This window comes from Schistocerca gregaria, chromosome X (genome assembly GCF_023897955.1).
Source record: "Schistocerca gregaria isolate iqSchGreg1 chromosome X, iqSchGreg1.2, whole genome shotgun sequence".
NCBI lineage: Eukaryota > Metazoa > Arthropoda > Insecta > Orthoptera > Acrididae > Schistocerca > Schistocerca gregaria.
The window spans coordinates 51,009,820-51,031,645 of NC_064931.1; positions in this window are offsets into that span (position 1 = coordinate 51,009,820).

Sequence of the window (21,826 nt, forward strand, 5' to 3'; positions counted from 1 at the left end):
GTAGAAGCTATACCTGACACTCGGACTAAACTATTAGTTGGATCGTTTTACCGACCCCCCCCCCCCCACCCCTCCCCGCCCCGACATAGAAGACATAGTTGCTGAACTGTTCAAAGAAAACTTGAGTCTCATTTCAAATAAGTACCCCGCTCAGACAATTATAAGCGGTGTGACTTCAATCTACCCTCGATATGCTGGAAAAATTATACGTTTAAACCCGGCGGCAGGCATAAAACGTTGTTCGAAATTGTACTGAATGCTTTCTCAGAAAATTTTTTTAAACAATTAGATTTTGAGCCCACGCGCAGCGTAAATGGTTGCGAAAGCATGCTTGACCTTTTAGTAACAAATAATCCTGGACAAACAGTGAGTGTTGTGACGAATACAGGGATTAGCAACCACGAGGCAGTTGCTGCTAGGCTGACTACCGTAACACCTACAACCATCAAAAAGAAACCGCAAAGTAAATCTATTTAAAGAAGCTGATAAAAAAGCTCTTAACACCTTTTTAAGAGACAGTCTTCACTCCTTCTGATCTGATCATGTAAGTGTAGACAAGTAGCAGAATTTTTTCATAGAGATAGTATCAACAGCAATTGAGAGATATATACCACATAAATTAATAAGTGATGGTACTAATCCCCCATGGTACACAAAACGGGTCAGATCGTCGTTGCAGAATCAACGAAAAAATCATGCCAAATTTAAAAGAACGCAAAATTCCCAAGATTGGTGAAGAATGACAGTGCCACTAAAGCAGAGTTATTAAAAACGGTTTTCCCAGACTCCTTCACCAAAGAAGACGAAGTAAATATTCCTGAATTCCAATCAAGAACAACTGCCAAGATGAGAAACACAGAAGCAAATATCCTCGGTGTAACATAGCAACTTAAATCAGCCTCCGGTCCAGATTGTTCAAAAAAATGGTTCAAATGGCTCTGACCACTATGCGACTTAACTTCTGAGGTCATCAGTCGCCTAGAACTTAGAACTAATTAAACCTAACTAATCTAAGGACATCACAGACAGCCATGCCCGAGGCAGGATTCGAACCTGCGACCGTACTGGTCGATCGGCTCTAGACTACAGCGCCTAGAACCGCACGGCCACTCCGGCCGGCGGTCCAGAATGTATACGAGTCAGGTTCCTCTCGGAGTATGCTGATAAAATAGCTTCATATTTAGAGAAAGATGCGTACCTAAAGACTGGAAAATTGCTCAAGTCACACCAATACCCAAAAAGGGAAGTAGGAGTAAACCGCTGAATTACAGGGCCTATATCACTAACGTCGATTTGCAGTAGGGTTTTAGAACATATACTGTATTCGAACATTATGAAGTACCTCGAAGGAAACGTTTTATTGACATATAGTCAGCATGGATTCAGAAAATATCGTTCTTGTGAAACACAACTAGCCATTTACACTCATGAAGTAATAAGTGCTATCGACACGGGATGTCAAATTGATTCCATAATTTTAGATTTCCAGAAGGCTTTCAACACCGTTCCTCACAAGCGTCTTCTAATCAAACTGCGTGCCTGCGGATTATCGCCTCAGTTGTGCGACTTCATTCGTGATTTCCTGCCAGAAAGGTCACAGTTCGTACTAATAGACGGAAAGTCATCGAGTAAAACAGAAGTAATATCCGGAGTTCCCCGAGGAAGTTTTATAGACCCTGTTGTTCCTGATCTGTATTAACGACATAGGAGGCAATCTGAGTAGCCGTCTTAGATTGTGTGCAGATGATGCTGTCATTTACCGTCTTGTAAAGTCATCAGATGATCAAAACGACTTGCAAAATGATTTAGATAAGATATCTGTATGGTGCGAAAAGTGGGAGTTGACCCTGAATAAAGAAAAGCGTGAAGTTATTCACATGAGTACTAAAAGAAATCAGCTAAATTTCGATTACGCGATAAGTTACACAAATCTGAAGGCTTTAAATTCAACTAAATACTTAGACAACACAATTACAAATAACCTAAATTGGAACGATCACATAGATAATATTGTGGATGGAATAAACCAAAGACTGCGATTCACTGGCAGAACACTAAGAAGGTGCAACAGGTCTACTAAAGAGACTGCTTACATCACGCTTGTCCGCCCTGTTCTGGAGTACAGCTGTGCGGTGTGGGATCCGAATCAGGTGGGACTGATGGATGACATCGGAAAAGTACAAATAAGGCCAGCTCGTTCGTTTTGTATTATCGCGAAATAGGGGAGATAGCGTCATAGACATGATACATCAATTGAAGTGGCAATCATTAAAACAAAGACGTTTTTCGTTGCGACGGGATCTTCTCATGAAATTTTAATCATCAGTTTTCTTATCCGATTGCGAAAACATTCTGTTGGCACCAACATACAGAGGGAGAAATTATTATCACGATAAAATAAGAGAAATCAGGGCTCGCACGGAAAAATTAAAGCGCTCGTTTTTCCCGCGTGCCGTTCGAGACAGCATGAAGGTGGTTCGTTGAACCCTGTGACAGGCACTTTATTGTGAATAGCTGAGTAATAACGTAAATGTAGATCTGCTTTTGCACTAAGGGCTTCAATTTTAGGCTAAAATTCGTATGCTCGATAACTGACCAGATTTTATTCATTCCTGCCTATCAGTGCATTGCAGTACGATGACTATAGTCATAGTAAAAGACGAGACTCCTGCATTTTGCTTGATTCACATTTGGGTGGATTAAGATTCAAATATGCGTCCGACCATCTCGATTTAGGTTTTCGTAAGTCTGTCTCGAATCATTCAGACCTAGTACTTCGTCTCTAACATCCTTGTTGTCGTCGGGATGTTAAACTGTAATCACACTTCCTTCTTAATCTGCATTTTGAGACGTCTTACGAATAATGTACAGAACCTCGTACCTGATATATAATCAGAAGGAGTACTACCCCTACCACTTGGGGCACGTCGATTAATGTAGCAGCCAGAAATACTGCAAGTCCTGTGCATAGTAGGAAGGGAAATGCAATGAAAAACAATTTCGAAAGTGTATGGTTTGTTGCTGAAAATGGTGGAGAAAACAACCGTGACAATAACAGACTAAAATATTACGACAGAACAGATATTCATTGGCTTAGGATAGTTTTTGGTCTGATATTCGGCGAAACAGCCTACGAGTCTTATTTAAATGATGATGAACATGCATTTGATACGAGCTTCACGCACTTCATAGAACAATCTGAAAACTGTGAGATATTTGATGTTCCTGAACTGCGGATGGAAAACAATAGTGCATGTGTCGAGAAAATCGAAAACTTCTCGATACATTTCTTGCGAGGCATACCTCATGGAACCCTCCACACAGCTCTGTAGAGCTCTGACAATTGAGGAATAGGCCAATAAGTACAGTCATAAGTGGAGGCGTGGCCTACAATTCAAAGTTGCACAGCTGCACCTCAGCAAAAGTCGATCATTTCATTGGAGCTGTGGGGGGCGGCGGTGCTTCGGCGCCTTTCATTGCTAGTGTTCGTATCAGAGGGCGATCTCATTGTTTTGCGCAGTCACCCCATCCCACATCGGGTCTACATCGAAGACACTGTACAGGTTTGCTAGGTGTTCATTCATTCTTATTTCTGTTGTCTGCTTGATGACCGAGTACAAGAAACATCTGGTGTAACATAGCCCCCTGCCGTCTTCAAAAGCGAATGTATGCTCTTCGTTGATGCTGTGCTACATCAGCACAGATTTTTCCCTTAATGCTAGGCAATCGTGTGTTGTGTGTTCCATAAACCACTGCACGGTATAAAGTGTGGCCTTGTAGTGCCGTCCGCGCTGTACGCGCTAGAAAATATCGACATATTCCAGGACCGTCATACTTAGCCAGACGATGTCAAGCAAAATTATTGATTTAATATCCTGAGAGGAATTCGTAAGGGGATGTTGTGTACATAGTTCCGCGTAGTCAGCGCGTACACAACTTTCCCACTAGAGCGCGCCCCGCTAAGCACAACAGCGCAGGCGCAGCGGTCGTCCGTCGCCGCACTACGAGATGGCGCTGTCTTAGAGACGGACCAAATTCTGCTTCTGCCGATCCGTGTATTAATATGTAACGCAGCCAATGAGATGGCTGCTAACGTAGAACCTTTTCTCCTCGCGGATCACACTCGCGCAGTGATACCTGAACGGTCGAGGTATTATAACGAGTGTACAGACCTACGATTATTCAGTCTGCATTAGTCTGTACCAGTCTGTAGTCAAGTTTCAGTCTGCGTCTTATAAGATTATCATATTGCTGTACATAGCTATGAAGATAAATGAATAGACACTTTGTCAAGTATCAGAGATATGTGAGAATAAGATCAACGTACCAAGACCAAAGGAACTTCAGATTGCCAATTGTAAATAGCATCCAGAATCAAGTTATGTAAGGTTTATGCTTGTTATTATTTTAATAAATGTGTGTGAAAATTAATTAAGGTCTGTTTAAAGTAGGTCACCCTCAATCTGTTACTGTAAGCGTGCAAGTGGCATTTCTGCCATCTGACCAAAGGCAGAAGATAAACACGCCATGATAAGACCAAGAGACGTATTGCTGACACTCGCCTACTTCGTTAGAGCGACAAGTCAAATAATCTGATGGTGTGTGTACCGAAGGTCTTACAGTACACACACCACAGGGGATATGAATACAAGAAATCACGGTAGAAAATGCTATGGTGTTTATTTGCACATACACATAAGATGTTCGCGTTTTTTTTTTTTTTACTGTTTTCTGTAGATATAATTTCAAACGTTTCTGTATTGAAAATATCAATAAATTTATAATTTAGATCGTTTAATGTATTAACTATTCAAACTGCATAACAGAATAGCGCAACATAACAATAATCAAATACTATAATCATGTGTGTGCTGATTTTTCTACGCTATGTCTAACTTTTACTCAGTTTCTACGTGTGTATGTAAGATGCTTTTCTGAAGCTTTGTTATGTTTTTCTGTTAAATTCTGCCTAGTAATCGAATACGGAGTGTCTAGGAAACCTTCTTTCTCAGATCGCTAGACAACATTCAAACGAATCGTATTAATGCGTTTTATTACAGAATGAAGAAACACGATACTTAAATTTATGTTACACGCATGTGTTGCAAGCAAGGTGCGACCTATGAAATAAACAAGCTTCTTCAGTATCACCGTCTTACTGTCTTGGTAGATGTTAAAAACTGTTCCATTTTACAAAGATGTCATTCCAAAGGCATCACTGCAGAACACGTTGAAGGTTTGGCGGTGGGACTTGAAGTCCCATACCACCCTCCGCAGGTGCGAGTTCGAGACGTTACCAGTTTTTTTTTTTTTTTTTTTTCCTTTATTGTCATTTTATACCTACAAAGGTAGGCCGGCAGCGGCCTAATATGCCGCTCTTCGGCCACAAGAAACATACAAGAGATAAAAACAGGAAGACATAATCTCAAAACACAGACATGGAGGACAAAAATCAGAAGACAACAGAGAATAAAAAGAATTGAAGTCGTTCACCGACGCAGCACTGTTTCAGTTAAAAAAAAAAAAAAAAAACGGGCAGCACAGCACGGAACAGAGAACACTAGCACAGGTGAACGGTGGAGCAGAAAACGAAGAAACACTCGAGGCACAGACGGGACGAAAGACACGAACACTGCGGAGATGGGCTTCAGCGCTTGCAGAGGCACTGTCCACACCGAAAAGCTGGGGGCCTGCCAAGGGAAAAAACAGGGGGAGGGAAGGAGGGAGGGGGAGATAGGATGCCAGGGAGGAGGAGGGGAGAAAACGAAAAGAGGGGGGTGGAAGCCCAGGGAGAGGGGGAGGGGAGGTAAGGATGGAAGGAGGGAGAGAGGGAGGGAGAGAAGGGAGAGAGGGTGCCCACAGGAAAATGAGAGGAGAAGGGAAGGCAAGGCTCAAAGTTGGTAGGAGGGGTAGATGGAGGGGAGGAGGGCATCATCCGGGAGGGGGAGTCGGCGGAAGCCACCTTGGGAGAGGGTGTGGAGAGTGTGAAGATGGAGAGCAGGTGGGATACAGGAGTACAGGCGCGGCAGTGGGTTGGGGTGGGAGAGGATGGAAGAGACAAGCGGGTGGGGAGGATCAAGCTTGCGGGAGGTGTAGAGGATCCGTATCCGTTGGAGGAAGAGGAGGAGGTGTGGGAAGGGGATGAGGTCATAGAGGAGCCGCGTGGGGGAAGGGAGGCGGATGCGATAGGCGAGGCGGAGTGCATGCCGTTCAAGGATTTGAAGGGATTTGTAAAAGGTAGGCGGGGCAGAGATCCAGGCGGGATGGGCATAACAGAGGATAGGGCGGATGAGAGATTTATAGGTGTGGAGGACGGTGGAGGGGTCCAGACCCCATGTGCGGCCAGAAAGGAGCTTCAGGAGGTGGAGTCGGGAGCGTGCCTTGGCTTGGATTGTCCGGAGATGAGGGGTCCAGGAGAGGCGACGGTCAAGGGTGACGCCAAGGTACTTGAGGGTGGGTGTGAGGTTAATAGGACGGCCATAAATGGTAAGATAGAAATCAAGGAGACGGAAGGAAGGGGTGGTTTTGCCTACGATGATTGCCTGGGTCTTGGAAGGATTGACCTTGAGCAACCACTGGTTACACCAAGAGGTGAACCGGTCAAGATGGGATTGGAGAAGGTGTTGGGAGCGTTGCAGGGTGGGGGCAAGGGCAAGGAAGGCGGTGTCATCGGCGTACTGGAGAAGGTGAAGGGGGGGTGCAGGTGGAGGCATGTCCGCCGTATAAAGCAGGTAAAGAAGAGGGGAAAGGACGGAACCTTGGGGCACACCGGCAGAGGGGTAGAAGGTGTAGGAATCAGTGTTGTGGATAGTGACATAGGAAGGGCGGTGGGAAATGAAGGAGGCGATCAGACGGACGTAGTTAATAGGAAGAGCAAAGGTTTGGAGCTTGAAGAGGAGACCAGAATGCTACACTCGGTCATAGGCGCGTTCAAGGTCAAGGGAGAGGAATATGGCGGAGCGACGGGAGTTGAGTTGTTCGGAGAGGAGGTGAGTGAGGTGAAGGAGAAGGTCATCGGCAGAGAAGGATGGTCGAAAGCCACATTGGGTGGAGGGAAGGAAGCGGTGCCGGTGGAGATGCTGGTGGATGCGGCGGGTTAGAATGGATTCCAGGACCTTGCTGAAGACCGAGGTAAGGCTTATAGGACGGTAGGAGGAGACAGCGGAAGGTGGTTTATCGGGTTTGAGGAACAGACGTTACCAGTCGTGCACGGTGCTTATGTTCTCTTCTCCTAGGCTAGGGGCTGGTGCTATCGCGTTCTCCTGGAGAGGGATAGAGGGGTCGGTCGGCGTGCGATTGGCTCACTTCTTCTCACCGCCATCTTTCTCTTTCGTTCCCGACTGCCGTTCCGGCGCTTGACTTGACGTCGTAACATTTTCCACATAGATGACATCTGCCTCTCTTCTTACTCCTAGGATCATTTTCGTCCGATACTTAGGGTGCAGATTGACGCTTTTTTTTTTCTCTCTACAGCTTCTCCTACAACATTTCCGATTGGAATACGTCACCGTCTCTTTGTTGTTGGAGGTTTTCTTCAGTCCAAAGACTGGTTTGATGTAGCTCTCCATGCTACCCTATCCTGTGCAAGCCTCTTCATTTCCGAGTAACTAATGCAACCTACATCCTGCTGAATCTCCTTATTGTATTCATCTCTTGGTCTCCCTCTAAGATTTTTTACCCTCCACGCTGCCCTCCAATATGAAATTGCTGATCCCTTGATGCCTCAGAACATGTCCTACCAACCGATCCCTTCTTCTGGTCAAGTTGTGCCACAAACTTCTCTTCTCCCCAATCCGATTCAATACTTCCTCATTAGTTATGTGATCTACCCATCTAATCTTCAACATTCTTCTGTAGCACCACATTTAAAAAGCTTCTATTCTCTTCTTGTCGAAATCGTTTATCGTGACTGAGTGTCCTTATTGAAAGAACATTGAAGCTCAGTGTTTTACTAATTAATGCCACTTGAAGATAGTAAGAAGAAACTAAGTTAAAGTTAATGTAGCAGAACTGAGTAATATAGTAAATGATGCTTGCTGAAAACAATTTTTCTAATAAAACTGATTGTTAATATTTTGTTGCCAACTTCTAAAGTGAATGTTCTGAAAACTGTGGCTTATAGAGTTTTGCAAATTGAATGATTACAGTGCAGTCTGTTGAAAATCACCCAAAGGTGAACTATTGTCTTATAACATCGAGTTGTGTTCTACTGTAGTAAAAGCTGAGAACTATTACTGTTGAAAGATACATGTTCATGCTTGTTAAGGGCTTGTGTCTTTAGTACATTGAAAGTGTGTTCAGTTTGCTCTGCTACAGTGGTCAAGATTAAGGGCCCCTCTCCATTGAAAGTAGTTAAAATGCACAAAGTTACTTAATTATAGAAAGTTTAAATTACTCTTGCTATTCGTGTCAAATTCGGTACAATATTGGGTTCCTCATTTGTATTAAAAGCGCATATTAATGGTGTAACAAGATCCACAGTTTGTCTATTGTGCAAGTTCTAGACAACGATTAATAGAAAGACCACTATCTATGAAAACAGTAATTTCTTTGAAACTTCCTGACAGATTAAAACTGTGTGCCGGACCGAGACTCGAACTCGGGACCTTTGCCTTTCGCGGGCAAGTGCTCTACCAACTGAGCTACCCAAGCACGACTCAGGCCCCGTCCTCAGAGCTTTACTTCCACCAGTACCCCGTCTCCTACCGCAAAATCCTTTCTTCAGGAGTGCTAGTCCTGCACGGTTCGCAGTAGAGCTTCTGTAAAGTTTGGAAGGTAGGAGACGAGGTACTGGCGGAAGTAAAGCTGTGAGGACGGGGCGTGAGTCGCGCTTGGGTAGCTCAGTTGGTAGAGCACTTCCCGAAAGGCAAAGGTCCCGAGTTCGAGTTATCATTTGGACGCTGTGGATAATTATTGTTTGTTACTAATTAAATATTTACATAATTCTGACTTTCACTTCAGATAGGCTACCTCCGTTAAGTACAGCACGGTCAACGTAACAAAATTTCTTTCAGAGGGTAACACTGCTCTGTTGCTTTATACCATAATTGCTGTAACAAGAGGCCGGCCTTGGTGGTCTCGCTGTTCTAGGCGCTCAGTCCGGAACCACGCGACTGCTACGGTCGCAGGTTCGAATCCTGCCTCGGGCATGGATGTGTGTGATGTCCTTAGGTTGGTTAGGTTTAATTAGTTCTAAGTTCTAGGCGACTGATGACCACAGATGTTGAGTCGCATAGTGCTCAGAGCCATTTGAACCATTTTTTTGCTGTAACAAGATAGTTTTATTTCACGACCTGCCTCCAACTTTAAGGTTATGGTATAGCAGTAGCACGCGGTGGTGTTATAAGCCTTCTTTCATGATTCTTAAACCAAGTTTTAGGGTTGTTTATGTTATGCTGTGTACTAAATTCTACCAGGCAACTTCCTCTTTCATTCCTTACCTCCAGTCCACGATCACCTACTACATTTGCTTTCTTCCTTTTCTTGCTATCTAGTTCCAGTCCCCCATTACTATAGAAATTTTCGTCTCCCTCAACTATTTGGTTAATATCTTTTATCTCATCATACATTTCTTCAATCTCTTCATCATCTACGGAGCTAGTTGACATATAAACTTGCACTACTGTGGTAGACGTGGGCATCGTGTCTATCTTGGCTACAATAATGAGTTCACTATGCTATTCGTAGTAGCTTATCCGCATTCCTATTTTTTATTCATTTTTAAAAGCTACTGCTGCATTACCCCTATTTGATTTTGTATTTATAACCGTGTATTCTCGTGACCAGAAGTCCTGTTCCTCCTGCCACCGAACTTCACTAATTACCACTATATCTAACTTTAAACTATCCATTTTCCTTTTTAATTTTTCAAACCTACCTTCCCGAGTAAGGGATCTGACAGTCCACGCCCCTGTCAGTAGAACGCCAGTTTCCTTTCTCCTGATAACGACCTCCTCCTGAGTAGTCCCTTCCCTGAGATCCGAATGGGGGCTATTTTACCTCCAGAATATTTTACCCAAGACGACGCCATTATCATTTAACGATACAGTAAAGCTGTATGCCTTCGGGAAGAATTACGGCTGTAGTTTCCCCTTGCTTTCAGTCATTCGTAGCACCAGCACAGTAATGCTCTTTTGGTTGGTGTTACAAGGCCAGTTCAGTCAGTCGTCCAGACTGTTGCCCTGCAACTACTGAAAAGGCTGCTGCCCCTTTTCAGGAACCACACGTTTGTCTGGCCTCTCAACAGGTACCCCTCCGTTGTTGTTGCACCCACGGTATGGCTGCCTGTACACTGAAGCACCCAAGCTTTCCCACCAACAATAAGGTCCATGGTTCATGGGAGGGATCGTCTCTTCATATCGCCCTAAATTAGCTACTCGCCAAGAGTTTTTAGGAATAGTTTTCGTGGCTCTAGAGCGTTTGCTTTCCATTGGGGATAAGTTGCCTTGTAGAGCACATTAGAGTTATATGCAGATATTTATACGATATTTGAAAACACAACAACAGGCCATCTGTTTGTCTTCCTCTTTACTGTATTATTCACCGCCACCTTTCTAGTCTGTCCACAGCCCGTTTCGTACCGTTCTAGTCAACAGTAATTTTAGGTTTTCTATTGGTGCTATCTCTGACTTTTGCATCGTGATGCACAGTGCTTTGTACAATAACACATTTGTTTTTCTTTGGGATGTACGATACATGCGTTGTGTCCTTAATGAAAACAAATTTAGATGTGTAATTATGGATCCTTCGAGTCTGCAGTAGTTTTGGTGGCATGTAAGGTTTATTTTTTCTCACAGTTCCAGTCACTGTGATATTTCTTTTCTCCAGCAAGTGATCTAGATCGTAGGAAGTGAAAACGTTGTCGCAGTTGGTTCTTTTCAGGGGAACTACCTAGTCTTTTCCCAGTATACCGCTCAATATTCTATTCGTAACGTTTTTCAGTGTCACAAAATATCCAAAACTTGAAGCTATAATTTGGCGGTTTTCTAGACATATACTGGCGGAAAGGGCAGTTTGCCCTGATGAAACAAGTTGTTCGTCAACTGTAACAAAGATAGTGGGAATGTATAATTAGGAATACCTCTATCCATTTCTCCCAGAAGTCCCATTTAGCTACAAACTTATCTTGTTCGCGTCTTTGTAGACGTGTTTCACGGTCATCAAATCGTATAGCTCATGGTATCTTTTTGAACTCTTCTAATGAAATTGTAACTCTGAAAACTGGGCAGCCTTTGTACTCACCCTATAAACGTTCGGTAGACTCATTATGTGACGTATAAACTCCTGCTAATAACAACAGACCTATGTAAGCATCTAAGTCAAGGTCATCTATTTTTTCCACATATCTCCACATAAACGAATTCTTTCGGTATTAGAATGGGTGAGCTAACTGTTTTCAGTTAAGGGAGGAACGAACAGTTTGGAAGCTGGGTACTCATTTGTAATGTGAGAAGGGGCTTACCTTGTTAGTCCCGGAGTCAGATGAGCTGCAATAGATGTTGCTAGCCATCCCAGTTGAGGTAGGGGATCTTCCTTCCATTCAGTCGATTTACCATTTGCTGTTGTGGTGTGTCACCTGCGCTTTCCTGTGACAATGAAGAGCTGCATTCCGAAACATCATCTTAATCCTCCAAAACTACTTCATCGCTATTAGTTAAGTTCATCAGTATGTCTGCTATTTCACCATCTTGCAAAAGGGCCATTATCTTGAGAAAAATCTCACAAAATAGATGAACTGTAAAAGTAGGAACCTAATGACTTGAATAAAAGTGAATCACTTTACAGACTCGCAATCCCGCTTCTGTCCTTTCCTTAGAAATAGACATTCCATTGTTCAAAACAGCAATGACTTCACTTCTTTATACCCATCTTACTGTTCCCAGTTACGTCCCTTATTGGCACGTCAGTATTTGTTGTAATAATGAAGGTTAAAATATACAGGGCCAAATGGTCCCGAACAACTTAAGAAGTACTATTTCTGTGGATGCGAGACTAAAGCTCCAGTCTGCGGATACCAAACTAAAGCTTTAAAACATTTTTTCTGTCAGAATATACTTCACTAAGGGACAAAAAACTTAAATGAAGGCAATTTATTAAAACCATATATTTTCTAAATTGTAGACCTACAAAAATCCTTGTGGGTCAAAATGGACCCAAACAACTTAGGACGGATGTGTGTACAATCGCCTTCAACAATCCCTGTTTCCAGATTACAAGTAGTTTCCACAAAACGAGGAAATTACAGAAAGAATCGTAGCTCAAAAAAAGTTGTACGAAAAATGTGATGGAACTCTTGTGAAGTGTGCAGCATCTGATGTCACAAATGAAACACGAAACTCCAAGGCCAAAAATTTCTGTTGTAATTTAGAGCATGTCTAAAATATACGAAAAGGCCACGTAATTGTGGAATACGTAAATAGAAACGACCCCAGTCGCTTTGCATATTAATATTTATTTATCGTTCCTTCATCTGTTTCGGGCCATTGTTGTTTGTTTTAAGAAGAATCTCATTAATTCAATATTAGGGTTTGCTGTTCCGCATTAATATTCCATATGGCGCATACTTTTCCGAGAAACTAAAACTAGTTTTTAACTCTTAGGATGTGTTTGGAAAACTGAATCACAACCAAGGAATTAATATAATGATGTACGCTTTTGTAGTTTCGCAACTGAGACCGAAGTTGATTTACTCAGGTGCGAAACAACGTTTGTCTCGCTCGGGGACTGGTGTTGAGTCCAGTGCAACCGTCGGTGTGGGCACTGCAAGCCGCCCTTCCTGCGAGCCGTTGGCCACCTTGCAGGTGTAGTCTTCTCAGCTTCATAGCGTCAAACTTCCCATATGTGTAACAGGCAAATTGACCACATTACACAGCTCATATCCAGAGAAGAATTCATTAGTGGAATTGGCCGAAAAAACCTACATAAATAAACTACAGAAGATATGATATTTATAAATAGAAATTTGATCCTACACACGCGATTTGTATCGGCATCCCTGAAATTAGCATACACGAAATTGAAGTGAAAAACTGGATTTACATTACACTGAAGTGACTAAAGTCATGGGATAGCCATATGCACATATACCGATGGTGGTACTACCACGTACACAAGGCATAAAACGCAGCGCACTGGCGGAGCTATTATTTTTACTCAGGTGGTTCATATGAAAAGGTTTCCGACGTGATTGTGGCGGTACGACGGGAATTGACAGACTTTGAACGCGGAGTGGCAGTTAGAGCTAGACGCATGGGACATCTCACCTCTGAAATCGTTAGGTAATTCCATGTTCCGAGATCTACAGTGTAAAGAGTGTTTGGCCATCCACATCTCCCAACAACAATCTCATCGATCATTTATGGGACATTATCGAGAGATCATTTCGTGCAAAAAATACAGCACCGACAACACCTTCGCAATTAAGGACGGCTGTACAGGCACCATGGCTCATTATTTTTGCAGCGGTCTTCCAACGAATTGATGAGTCCGTGCCTACGCTGGGCAAAAGTAGGTCCGACACGAAGTTAGGAGATATCCCGTGACTTTTGTCACCTTACTGTACTTTTGTGCTAGAAATAACGAAGAATCGGACGGGATGTCCGAGAGGTTCTAGGCGCTACGGTCTGGAACCGCGCGACCGCTACGGTCACAGGTTCGAATCCTGCCTCGGCCATGGATGTGTGTGATGTCCTTAGGCTAGTTAGGTTTAAGTAGTTTTAAGTTCTAGGGGACTGATGACCTCAAATGTTAAGTCCCATAGTGCTCAGAGCCATCTGAACCATTTTTTGAACATATTTTGTTCAGAGATAAATTCAGAAGATAGCCGTTTTCGCTTGGCTTGACTTTAGTAGGGGGACAACCTACGTACCAGCGTACGTTGCATTGTTGCCAAACTTATTCAAGATGGCGGCGATGACGTCATCCAATATGGCGGCTTGTAGACTTGGTAACATCGCATGATGTCATCCAAGATGACGGATTTTGGCGGGAGAATAGTCCAGTTGTGCTACGTTCACTAACCTAAACCTCCAGAAAAAGAAAAATGGCGGGATGTTTGAATTCCAACTGGATAATGCATGCAAAGGCCGTACTTGTCTTTATTATTATTATTTATTATCATTTATTAACATTCATTATTATCTATTATCATTCATTAACATTCATTGTTATCTATTATCATTCATTAACATTTATTATTATTGACCTGCCTCCACTAGAAAATTCCCTCCAAATTCAAATTCCAGCACGATAAGGGCTGCAAACCTTACTTTCGTTTATTATTATTATTCATTATTATTTATTAACATTCATTGTCATTTATTATCATTCGTTGTCATTTATTATTATAGGCCTACCTCCACTAGAAAATTGCGCCAAATTCAAATTCCAACACGATATTCTCCCGAAAACTGTAATTCTATGTATTATTATCATTTATTATTTATTCAAGATGTCCGATTTCCTCGGTGAAAAAGCCATTCTCCTTACATCCTTAACAAAAATGTATCACAAGTTCAAATCCCAACGCTATAATTGATCACATGTACGAGCTTTCTCCGTCACTGATCTTTTTTTCACTGGTAGCACTTACAGTAACCTAATTCACGTCCTTTGATTTTGCAGGGGGGAAGGGACTGAAGACTATTTCAAGCAGTACGGTCATCACTTGTTCTCCAACACAGTCAGCACACACATCTTTGATATCGTAGTGCAGTCACCATGACGTCCACGTCCACGGTCCCGCTGAATTAGTTCAAATCCTCGCCCCCTGGCCACCACACGGAGACACTGCCTATGCCTGTCACGTGAGGCGGCCGGTCACTAGAGCGGGGGGTGAGCCCAGCGATCGCTCCCACGTCGTAAACTTGCTTTCGCTGGACACGCTGGAACTTGTCGAGTTTGACGTAACAGCGGTCCCTTGTCCGCTCACCACGTGTATTCGTCGCCTCCGCAAGTTTCCCGCCAAAATTGTCTGCCTCGGAGCTGAATCACACAACGTGAGCAGGTCCGAACCTGCAGTTACCGACCTCACACAACCGTTCGCCACGTGTCCTTGTGCGATAGAGAATGCAGTGCTACACATTTGGCGGCGAAGTTTGCTCGGCAGTGGACTCCTCCAATACTATATAACAGCACCTTTGGACCGCACTAGAACGTCCGCTATTTGACTCGCTCTCGCGCGCACGTAGTAACTGTACAATCGCTGCACCACCGCTCCGCTTACGTCACACACCCTCCATACACGCGACGGACATAGCCTTCTGTAAATACCTGGAAAATGACTCTTTATTTCAGACATTACGGTCATGCAGGTGTGATCCAACTGACTTCTCCATACTCACAAAGCGCAGCTGACGTACGCGCGGCCGGCTTGAGCCCGCTCCCTGGCCGGCTGACGTCAAGCGGTTTAAGGTGCCCGCACAGCCCCCACGGTCAGCGCGCCAGGTTGGCGGCGGCGAGCGGCGCCACAAATTGTCCGGCTACATAAACATCCTCACCAGCCCGCGAGCACTTAACACCAGACACGATGCAACCTGTCGACCGCGTACCATACAAAGGATACGTTTGGCGCCAGTGTTTGACCGACAGTGGAATCCACCATGACCGTATAACAGTGCGTTTGCTCGTCGCGAGAACGCTCGCTAATTCACTCTCACCACACCGCTATATTAAATAATTCAATATACAATTTCATATATGTGTGCAAACGTGTTCAACTCCCTAATTTCAACTACTTTTCGAGGACCAGACCGCCACCTCCTCCTCCTCCTTGGAACCAGCGCCAAGTTTGACATCTGCCAGTAAACAAAGCACACTTGCGCTTCTGCCACCAACCTAAGAAAATTGTTTCAAACTAAGCCATGAGCACTCAACCTCTTCCTGCACGTTTCTGGTAAACAGACTCGCCCTGCACTACGTCCATGGATGGAGGAACGAATTTACTTTATTTAGGAATAGAGTATATGTATCACACCGACATGCCCAACATCATACAGACCTGAAAAACACTCCCACATAACTCATTTATAATGTTATACACACACTCTTGCTAATTGTAAACAGTTACAAAGAACTCATAGCACAGCCTACAGTCATGCGAACCGCTCATAAATAATGCAAAACATTTACCTCCAAATAGCCAAACAACTGCTAATTTTCGGAAATAATTTCAGTGCATAGGCTGATGGGAGGAGGAACGAGTGTACTTTATTTATTTGCAACATATCTTTTTGAAACTTTTACTTATCATCGGTTTCGATATGTAAGGCTGGCATAAGGCAGTTTCTGAACTCCAGTAGTGCACTACACTTGGCAACACAACCACACCCATCAAGATATTCATTCCAATCCAGACCTGTAACTCATCTACAGATAAATTTGTCCAGTTATTTCTCCACTCACTTAAATTCTGACCAGATTGCCGTTATTGCGCAAAATCAGCTCAGGGAAAGTAAGGAAGGGCTGCACGCTATTTATTTGGAGCCCTTTTATTTAGTCGTGGAGTATATTTGTCACAAAACACCCGCACTGATCTCACTGTGGTCACCTGACACGGCCACAAACACGTAAACAACTCTTAATTCCACCACACAATAGCAAACAGCTCTTAAATAATGCAGTACACAATATCAGCAGACGAGCTCTGTACTGTTAAACCCTCCAAATAAAGCACCGCACAGTGCACAGACATGCTCGCAAAAGAGTGCAACAAACGCGCCCAAACACCACCACCAGCTGCCAAACCGACCAAAAGTGTCTGCTCGGCTTCCCCCAAACATGACGTAAGCGGGGCGGTGGTGCAACGATTGTACAGTTATTACGTGCGCGCGAGAGCGAGTCAACTAGCGGGCGTTCTAGTGCGGTCCAAAGGTGCTGTTATATAGTCTTGGAGGAGTCCACTGTCGAGCAAACTTCGCCGCCAAATGTTTAGCACTGCATTCTCGATCGCACAAGGGCACGTGGCGAACGGCTGTGTGAGGTCGGTAACTGCAGGTTCGGAAGTGCTCAGGGGATGGTCGACCGTTGTGTGATTCAGCTCCGATGCAGACAATTTAGGCGCGAAACGTGCGGAGGCGACGAATACATGTGGTGAGCGGACAAGGGGCCGCTGTGACGTCAAACTCGACAAGTTCCAGCGTGTCCAGCGAAAACATAATACATAGAAGTGCAGTTTACGAGAGAATATCGTGTTGGAATTTGGCGCAATTTTCTAGTGGAGCTAGGCCTATAATAATAAATGATAATGAATGTTAGTGAATGTTGTGTTGTGGTCTTAAGTCCTGAGACTGGTCTGATGCAGCTCTCCGTGCTACCCTATCCTGTGCAAGCTTCTTCATCCCCCAGTCAAATTGTTCAAATGGCTCTAAGCACTATGGGACTCAACATCTTAGGTCATAAGTCCCCTAGAACTTAGAACCACTTAAACCTAACTAACCTAAGGACAATACATACACGCATGCCCGCGGCAGGATTCGAACCTGCGACCGTAGCAGTCCCACGGTTCCGGACTGCAGCGCCAGAACCGCACGGCCACCGCGACCGGCATCTCGCAGTAGCTACTGCAACCTACATCCTTCTGAATCTGCTTAGTGTATTCATCTCTTGGTCTCCCTCTACGATTTTTACCCTCCACGCTGCTGTCCAATGCTAAATTTGTGATCCCTTGATGCCTCACAACATGTCCTACTAACCGGTCCCTTCTTTTTGTCAAGTCGTGCCACATACTCCTCTTCTGATCAATTCCATTCAATACTTCATCATTAGTTATGTGATCTACCCATCTAATCTTCAGCTTTCTTCTGTAGCAGTGCGCAGCTCCGGGTTGTGCGGTAGCGTTTTCGCTTCCCACGCCCGGGTTCCCGGTTTCGATTCCCGCCGGGGTCAGGGATTTTGTCTGCCTCGTGATGACTGGGTGTTGTGTGATATCCTTAGGATAGTTAGGTTTAAGTAGGTCTAAGTTCTATGGGACTGATGACCATAGATGTTAAGTCCCATAGTGCTCAGAGCCATTTGAACCATTTTTTCTTCTGTAACACCATATTCCGAAAGCTTCTATTCTCTTCTTGTCCAAACTATTTATCGGCCATGTTTCACTTCCATACATGGGTACACTCCATACAAATATTTTCAGAAATGACTTCCTGACACTTACATCTATACTCGATGTTAACAAATTTCTCTTCTTCAGAAAGGCTTTCCTTGCCATTGCCAGTCTACATTTTATATCTTCTCTACTTCGACCATCATCAGTTATTTTGCTCCCAAATAGCAAAACTCCTTCACTACTTTAAGTGCCTCATTTCCTAATATAATTCCCTCAGTATCACACGACTTAATTAGACTTCATTCTATTATCCTCGTTTTGCTTTTGTTGAAGTTCATCTTATATGCTCCTTTCAGGACACTGTCCATTCTGTTCAACTGCTCTTGCAAGTCCTTTGCTGTCTCTGATAGAATTACAATGTCATCAGCGAACCTCAAAGTTTTTATTTCTTCTGCATGGATTTTAATACCTACTCCGAATTTTTCTTTTGTTTCCTTCACTGCTTGCTCAATATACAGATTGAATAACATCGGGGAGAGGCTACAACCCTGTCTCACTCCCTTCCCAACCACTGCTTCCCTTTCATGTTACTCGACTCATATAACTGCCATCTGGTTTCTGTACAAATTGTAAATAGCCTTTCGCTCCCTGTATTTTACCCCTGCCACCTTTAGAATTTGAAAGAGAGTATTCCAGTCAACATTGTCAAAAGCTTTCTCTAAGTCTACAAATGCTAGAAACGTAGGTTTGCCCCTCCTTAAACTATTTTCTAAGATAAGTCGTAAGGTCAGTATTGCCTCACGTGTTCCAATATTTCAACGGAATCCAAACTTATCTTCCCCGAGGTCGGCTTCTACTAGTTTTTCCATTCGTCTGTAAAGAATTCGCGTTAGCATTTTGTAGCTGTGACTTATTAAATTGATAGTTCGGTAATTTTCACATCTGTCAACACCTGCTTTCTTTGGGATTGGAATTATTATATTCTTCTTGCAGTCTGAGGGCATTTCGCCTGTCTCATACATCTTGCTCACCAAATGGTAGAGTTTTGTCAGAACTGGCTCTCCCAAGGCCGTCAGTAGACCTAATGGAATGTTGTCTACTCCAGGGGCCTTCTTTCGACTCAGATCTTTCAGTGCTCTGTCAAACTCTTCACGCAATATCACATCTTCCATTTCATCTTCATCTACAGCCTCTTCCATTTCCATAATATTGTCCTCAAGTACATCGCCCTTGTGTAGACCGTCTATATACTCCTTCCACGTTTTTGCTTAGAACTGGGTTTCCATCTGAGCTCTTGATGTTCATACAAGTGGTTCTCTTTTCTCCTAAGGTCTCTTTGATTCTCCTGTAGGCAATATCTATATTACCCCTAGTGAGATAAGTATCTACATCCTCACATTTGTCCTCCAGACATCCCTGCTTAGCCATTTTGCACTTCCTGTCGATCTCATTTTTGAGACGTTTGTATTCCTTTTTGCCTACTTCATTTACTGCATTAATATATTTCCTCCTTTCGTCAGTTAAGTTCAATATTTCTTCTGTTAACCAAGGAGTTCTACTAGCCCTCGTCTTTTTACCTACTTGATCCTCTGCTGCCTTCACTACTTCATCCCTCAAAGCTACCCATTCTTCTTCTACTGTATTTCTTTCCCCCATTCTTGTGAATTGTTCCCTTATGCTCTCCCTGAAACTCTGTACAACCTCTGGTTCTTTCAGTTTATCCAGGTCCCATCTCCTTAATTTCCCACCTTTTTGCAGTTTGTTCAGTTTTAATCTACAGTTCATAACCAATAGATTGTGGTCAGTCCACATCTGCCCCTGGAAATGTCTTACAATTTAAAACCTGGTTCCTAAATCTCTGTATTACCATTATATAATCTATCTGATACCTTTTAGTATCTCCAGGCTTCTTCCATGTATACAGCCTTCTTTTATGATTCTTGAACCAAGTGTTAGCTATGATTAAGTTGTGCTCTGTGCAAAATTCTACCAGGCGGCTTCCTCTTTCATTTCTTTGCCCCAGTCCATATTCACCTACTATGTTTCCTTCTCTACCTTTTCCTACTACCGAATTCCAGTCACCCATGACTATTAAATTTTCGTCACCCTTCACTATCTGAGTAATTTCTTTTATTTGATCATAAATTTCTTCTATTTCTTCGTCATCTGCAGAGCTAGTTGGCTTATAAACTTGTACTACTGTAGTACCCATGACTATTAAATTTTCGTCACCCTTCACTATCTGAGTAATTTCTTTTATTTGATCATAAATTTCTTCAATTTCTTCGTCATCTGCAGAGCTAGTTGGCTTATAAACTTGTACTACTGTAGTAGGTGTGGGCTTCGTATCTATCTTGGCCACAATAATGAGTTCACTAGTCTGTTTGTAGTAGCTTACCCGCATTCCTATTTTCCTATTCATTATTAAACCTACTCCTGCATTACCCCTATTTGATTTTGTGTTTATAACCCTGTAATCACTTGACCAGAAGTCTTGGTCCTCCTGCCACCGAACTTCACTAATTCCTACTACATCTAACTTTAACCTATCCATTTCCCTTTTCAAATTTTCTAATCTACCTGCTCGGTTAAGGGATCGGACATTACACCCTCCGATCTGTAGAACGCCAGTTTTCTTTTTCCTGATAACGATGTCCTCTTGAGCAGTCCCTGCCCCGAGATCTTAATGGAGGACTATTTTACCCTCGGAATATTTTACCCAAGAGGACGCCATCATCATTTATCCATACAGTAAAGCTGCATGGCATGGGGAAAAATTACTGCCATAGTTTCCCTTTGCTTTCAGCCGTTCGCAGTACCAACACAGCAAGGCCGTTTTTGTTAATGTTGCAAGGCCAGGTCAGTCAATCATCCAGACTGTTGCCCCTGCAACTACTAAAAAGGCTGCTGCCCCTCTTCAGGAACCACACGTTTGTCTGGCCTCTCAACAGATACCCCTCCATTGTGGTTGCACCTACGGTACAGCCATCTGCCTCGCAAGGCTCCCCACCAACGGCAAGGTCCATGGTTCATCAATAGTAATAATAAAGACAAGTACGGTTTTTGCATGCATTATCCTGTTGGAATTCAAACTTCCCGCCATTTTTTTCTTCTGGAGGCTTAGGTTAGTTGATGTAGCACAATTGGACTATTTCCCCACCAAAATTCAAACTTCCTACCATTTTTTCTCGAGGTTAGGTTAGTGGACATAGCACAATTGGACTATTCTCCCGCCGAAATCCGCCATCTTGGATGACGTTATGCGGTGTTGCCAAGTCTACATGCCGCCATCTTGGATGACGTCGTCACCGCCATCTTGAATAAATTTGGCAACAAAGCAACATGTGCTGGTACATAGGTTGTCCTCCTACTGACGTTTATACATATACTCGAGAACATCCCTTATGACAGTCCAGCTGCAATCTGCTAAAATAGTAGGGCTCTACTTTCCTGCATATCTCTTCTCAAATGTGGCAATATCTTGAAGCCGCTCCCCATGTTCGTCACTTACTCCACCACAATCTTTGGGGAAGGAGTCAAGATGACTACATAAGAAATGCATTTTCAATGAAATGCTGCAACCAAGTTTTTCATTAGATAATAACTGTTATCTACAATCTCCTTGTAATTTATTGCTAGTCTTTCCCTATGAACTATACAGGCTGTCTTAAAACATTCCCATGCATGCTTCTCATAACCTTGTATGATTCCATCAAAAGTATGGTCTCTAAAAAGCTCGCGAATCTATAAGTGTACAAAGATGCCCTTCTTTACTTTCGCATC